Here is a 6,205-nt window from a genome sequence, read left to right as displayed (position 1 = left end):
TAACATGGTTAAGGAGGGGAAAAAAAAAAACATTTACGTGTGTCAGAACCACATTGCCCTAAGCGATGGGCTTCAAACATTGTTGACAGTCTTAGAGGATGTTTAACATTCAAGCTGAAATGAAACAGTTGCCCTTCACTGTGTGAGCCTGATGTTATGGAGCAAAAGGGAAAGCATGGGAGGAAGTAGTAAGGTGGTCACCCAGTCTGGTCCCTTCAAGCCTTTCGGTCTTCAAGCCACAGCTGAGAGTATTAGTTGGGCCGCAAACCCTCTTAGAAAAAGAAAGTGCCACTTTTTCTGGCTCGCTGTCCGACACTGCGACATTATTCAAGGGAAATTAGAGGTTAGGCCTCCACGCCTCAGCATAGGCAGCAATTACGTCCAGTGCTGGCCTTCCTGGTCACCTTTCAACATCCCATGTTTCTCATTCGGCTTCACATGGAAATAGTGGAGGGATATCCCTGTGGATGTTGTGCCTCCCCCTTTGTAGGGAAAATGAGTGCCCTGCTATCTGCCACACCCCGCTGCTTCAACTGGCATGTCTCACCAATGGCCTAACGTTAACCAGGGGGGTTGCAAAGTGAACACTTTCGTTCAACTATTTTGGAAATACGAATTATTTCTGGGCTGCTCTACTGATTTGTTGATTTATCTAAATAACATGACCAAATTTTATTCGGTCAAACTGTTGCTGTCATAAAACTTACAGGTAAAATTTTTCTTAAGTAGGAGTGCGTGGTAGACCGAACGATATTTATAAACAAAAAAAAGCAAGAGTACTGTGACTGGATCCTTAAAATCAAAGCAACAAAGAAGCACCGGGAAACAAAACCACAGGCGACATTGACAACGACCCAACTGAGACTGAACGAAAGCAGGGAACTAAATACAAACGAACTGACGAGTCAATGACGAACACCTGGATGGGACACGAGCGGCTGAGGGAGCTGACCGAGATGACAAGCGCAGGTGGACACAATGAGATAACGAGACACACAAAGTAACACTTTTTTGGGTTGGATTAAAAAATTTTGAATGCTCGAAGTTTTTACTCTGGACAAGACAAGGAATTCATCACGTAGCATTCTTGTAGAATAAGGAAAACAATCAGAAAATAGTAAAGATACCTGAAAAATCTAAAAATTATTGTCATTTTTTCAATTGATTGGACGAGGAAAGGTACGATCTTCGATCTACACTAAGATATCTCCAGAGCTGGGCAGTCCGTCTCGGGGGCGGGAGCCGACAATTATTAAGAATAAGGCCAGGGGGTCAAGGCCGGAAGGGTACCTCGGTCGCAGCTGGAGAGCGAGGGACTGAAAAAAGGGTCAAGTGCCCAGCTTTGGATATCCTTCAAAGGTGTGTCGGCGGATGGTTGAGGGGGTCTTCCGAGTCCTCTCTCTACTGACCCACAACACGAGATGAGTTCAGACACACCCCACTCCCACCAGACACTGTGTTGACACAGATTTTTTTTTTTTTGCCTTCGCAACCACGGAAACCACAATCCACTCGACCTCTCTTCACCCCAGTGTCCAAAACACGTAGATGTCACCAAATCGAGAATCAAAAAGTGTTTTGTGTCACGCTTAAAAGTAGTGTTCTGGCGTCCAACCCCAGAATGATGCTCCAAAATACATTTAAATGCTTTGTCATTTCACAGGATTTTGCAACTTAACCTTTATCCCAAAGGTGTTGGATGCAGCTATGGTGCCCGGCGTTATGTATGGCCTTATACTTTGTGGGCACATCAAGTAAAGCAAGTCTTCGTTTGAGGTTTCCCCACATTTCCCTAGATGCCCTGCAGAAATATTTCATAAAAGTAACGAATAGAGTCGAGGTTTTCTCCAAATATTAGAAGCAGCGTCCCCCCCCGACCCTCTTCTTCTCAATGCCCAAGAAGCATTTTTAATATAAGATCACAGCAGTTGGCGGCAGTGTTGTCTTGCTGCATTGCCATAAAAAATAGACGCGCGCACAACAGCCTCTCAGAGCTCCGTCCAAGTTGAGAGCGGCAGAACACAGCTCCTGTTCTCCACCGGTAAATTAGCCTTTCTATCATCGCAGCGCCCTCTCAACCGTGGTGGGAGCGTCTGGTGTCGCGCTCACCGAATGTTTGCTCAGCGGCCGTACATCCGCTTCCTCGCAAATTCTCACGAATCCTCAGACGCCTAATGAGATCTGCTGCTATGCCTTTTTTTTTTTTTTAAATCAACTTTGATGCCACGTATGAATCCTGACATTCACTGCCATCAAGTGTAAATACCAAGCAAGCTCGACAATGAATAAACAGAGAAATGAGTGAGCAAATACCGCAGCATCTGGCTCACATTTCAAGGATACAAACATCTCCATTAAGGTCTCACTCATGTTTGTTATTATCCTACTAAACATGACACATTTGGCCTTTTAGGACAAAGTGGAGATATTTCTGGATTTAAGACATTCGTAAAATGTCAGTGTAACATGTATTGTGTTTCGTTCAATCATCGGGCCTACTGTATGCAAGACGTCGTTACTGACAAGTTCTATATGAATAAATTGATTCTGAAAAGGGACTCAAGTGGGCCAGCTTCGCATTTTATTTGTTTACTCTCTAAACATTTCCTTGGCTGGTTTATAATCTCAAGCACGTTTTTTTTTTTTTAGACAGTTGGCTATGTTTGTAGGTCTGTAAATGCAACCTTAAATGCTACATATTTAGTTGATTGTGTTGCATTTTGGTGTGATTGGACAGGTTGACTTCGAGGAATCAAATGACCAGACACATCATTAGGTACACGTGCACAATGTAATGCGTGCTTTCCATTGATTTGCGCCTCTCAATCAGCGCCGAATTTGAGACGGTATCGTAACTTCTTCATCCGTTGTCTGTCTTGATTGTTGTATTTTATGCATGTCAGCTATGTTAACAAATCACATCTTTTCTAATGCACCTGACCATGAAATTGGGGGAATTGTGAAATTTTAGACAAAGCTCTGATTTAACCTGACTCACTTGATTGGTCATGAAAGGTTTTTCTTAAGGGGAAACAATGCGCGTGGCTTTGGATTTTTGTTTACAACCTTGCAGTGCATTAGAGGATATTTGATGAGCTGCAGTGTATTATTACCTCTACCAAGTGGCAAGACTGTACAAAAAAAATCTATATATATATATATATATATATATATATATATATAACCAACTTCCATATAACTTTTCAAAATTCACTGTTACAGTCTACTTCCATCGGGGCCCAAGTATTGTAGTATCCAAACATCTCCAGCAGGTAGAGAGCTCTACCTACAGAACAGGAGTGGAACAGTACAACCTTGAATGTCATGTTTGGACATGTTTGGGATTGTTCGGCCTTGGCTGAGGTCTGCTCTCTCCAGAGTGTTACTCTAATTATCTTAGTTTCTTTATGAATTTATGCTTTACTGTCCTGATATCACAACACACCGAAAAGCGAATGATCCTGGTGGTTGTAATGTAGGTATTTGCAAAAATTGCTAACAAAATGCCAAATGTCACATAGAAGACAACGATAACGTGACGCGCATTCCAAACACAGCATTTGGAAGCGCCATCCAGGATCTCACCTGAGAGCTCTATGTGGCACCTACCCAAAAACAATTCCAGTCCAAAATTCTCATCAGGGTCTTTTCATCTCTTTATTCCAACTGTGTACCTTCAGCGAGAATGGCACAAATCGTAATCTGTGACTGATTGGGTTCTTGGAGACAGGAGCAAAAAAAAAAAAACTCAAGTAGGCTCTCTTGACTTGAGTTTCAATTTAGAGTATTAGAGAATTAGTCAATGTGGTGAATGAGTCGTTGGCTCAAGAATTATTTCGACTGCGATGCATTTGTTCATTTCATACGGCATTCAAGTTTATGTAATGCATCAAAAACTTTATGCACCGCCTGTTGCAGTTTTTCACTCAGGTGATGACATACAAATAGCTGACTTATTTATTTTATTTTTTTTACCTTTTTACCACAAATGACTGTCTGACTGAATTAGACTCAATTTTACAAAGAAAACGTGTTATTTCACGCATGCATCCATCAGCTCGGGACACATAACTGGCATCCTCCATTTTAAAAGTGAACGTGTGTGTTTAGTAGTCATTTGTTTTTTTTTTGTTTTTTCCCCCCTGAGAAGCCGTAAATAGAAAGACAACAGACATGGGAGGGTAAAGAAATGGGTGTTCTGAGTTGCAATTATGCCACACTGTAATTTAAAGCACCAATCCCGGCAACGTCTAATGACATTGGGTTTTGACTCCTGATTGCTTTCAGTGGACAGACATAGTGCACATTTTCACTCGCGGATTTGTGTCCCGAATGATTAAAACACATCTGAAAAACAGTAATTGGGTCATTTTAAACAACCTGCAAATTTCTTCCGCAGTCACTTTTTCCACCATCGCGGGCAAACCAACGAACAAATATGTCTGTGGCTTTTAACCAGTAAGTCTGCGTGCTGCAATGTATAATTCCAACTTGGTTTACACGGATTTAAGTCGAGAGTAAAAAAACATCACCTTAATTGAGGGTCACGTTGTGGAACAGAGTGTAGAGATTTAAAAAAAATAATAATGTAATGCTTTGAGGTGGAGAGATTCTTCTCGTCGGGAACAATGACCACCTTTCATAGCCAAATCCTTGAATGATGAAGTGACACAGAAGCAAAGGCAGTCTTGTAAATCATGTCCTTCAGAAAAAAAATATATGGGAGGTCAGAGATCAATAGAGAGAGGTGCCGTCAGGGACGCGCAAGTTCTTCTATATTAAAGTCATCCAACTTGGTGGAAGAGCCCTCCAACATTTGGAGAACGTGCCTTTCTGAAAAAAAAAAAAACTCTGGCCTCAATGAGTCCATCTCTCGAGGGAAGGTAATGGCAGGTAACACAAGTTTGCGTCAGGTGAGAAGGAAAGCCCACGAAACGTTGAGAAAATAAACCCCCTCTGACCTTAATTAAAGTGATTGCACCACTTGACGACGAAGACGAGAACATGTTTGCACAAGCTGTTAGTAAAAGTTAACTCCCCCCATTAAAATGAAAATAAGCACAAATAAACAATAATTACACAGATCCCCAACTTTTTCTTATGGGTCCTGCTGCTTAGTCACCTCCTTCGAATCACTACCTTGGATAAACCCCAAAGGAACCTCGGAGCTTATGACTCATGAGCGCATTACGTGACAGGTTTTATAATGGAAGTCAATGAGAGGGTTGATCAGATGTAATCAGCAGCCGCGTTGGTTATAAACAGCTGGAATCCACGTTTTCGGAATGTTGCAGCATAGATCGTGTTTGGCTTGATTCTGATGGAATCATTTCGGTTGCAGGAAAAACACCAGTCTTGTATTTGATCGGAGATTTTGCTGTGGGCAGTTTGTCTTAGTATCATTTGAATGCCTCATCATGGCGTGATGATGACGCAACAGATAACTGGTGTCCAAGGGCGTGATTTTAATCAAAGTTAACGCACCGCTGATTTTGAACGATATCCGACTCAGTATGGTCGCCACTCAAAGGTCATATGAGTGCATTTCTTTTTAGTGAGCTCTTCCACAAATTTCAGTGATTATTACTGAGTTGTTACTACAACTGTCGTAGTGGTGACGCATAATTATCACACATCATCAAATACCTCAAACAACGCAGAGAGTTTTTAGTAACAGTGCACTGTGTCACAATTTTGGGGGGATTTCAATCAAATGTTGTACATTTGTAGTAGTAGTAATTATTATTATGCAATGCTTTAAGTGGAGGGGCACGCCCCCTTATGGCCCACCCGTGGCGACGGGTATGGAACTGATGTTTGGCGTAAACTTTGGATACCTGCCACTTACAGATATAGACAAATAAGCATTGCATTTGACACCTTTTAAAAATTTATGGAATGTGGTAAAAACTCATAGGAGGCTACACAAACTCCAGATTCGAACCCTCAACCTCATAGTTGTGAAGCAGACCAGCAGAACAACATCCATGCATCATATGACGTCCCCCCCCCCCCAATAAAAAAAAGTAAAGTATATCAATATCAGCTTGAGCAAGGGTAACTAATTCTGTCTGAGTGAAATGTATTGAAACCAGATGAAATGGTCATGGTTAACTTTTTGCAGCGGCACGGTGCTTCGCCCCCGCCTCCTAAACCTCCCCGCCCGCCGAACCCTGCCCATGAACCGGCCTAAGCCATCCACAGT

This window comes from Idiotropiscis lumnitzeri, chromosome 19 (assembly GCF_059441095.1).
Source record: "Idiotropiscis lumnitzeri isolate Australia: NSW breed Sydney's pygmy pipehorse chromosome 19, RoL_Ilum_1.0, whole genome shotgun sequence".
Lineage (NCBI taxonomy): Eukaryota > Metazoa > Chordata > Actinopteri > Syngnathiformes > Syngnathidae > Idiotropiscis > Idiotropiscis lumnitzeri.
Note: the sequence above shows the minus strand (reverse complement) of the source record.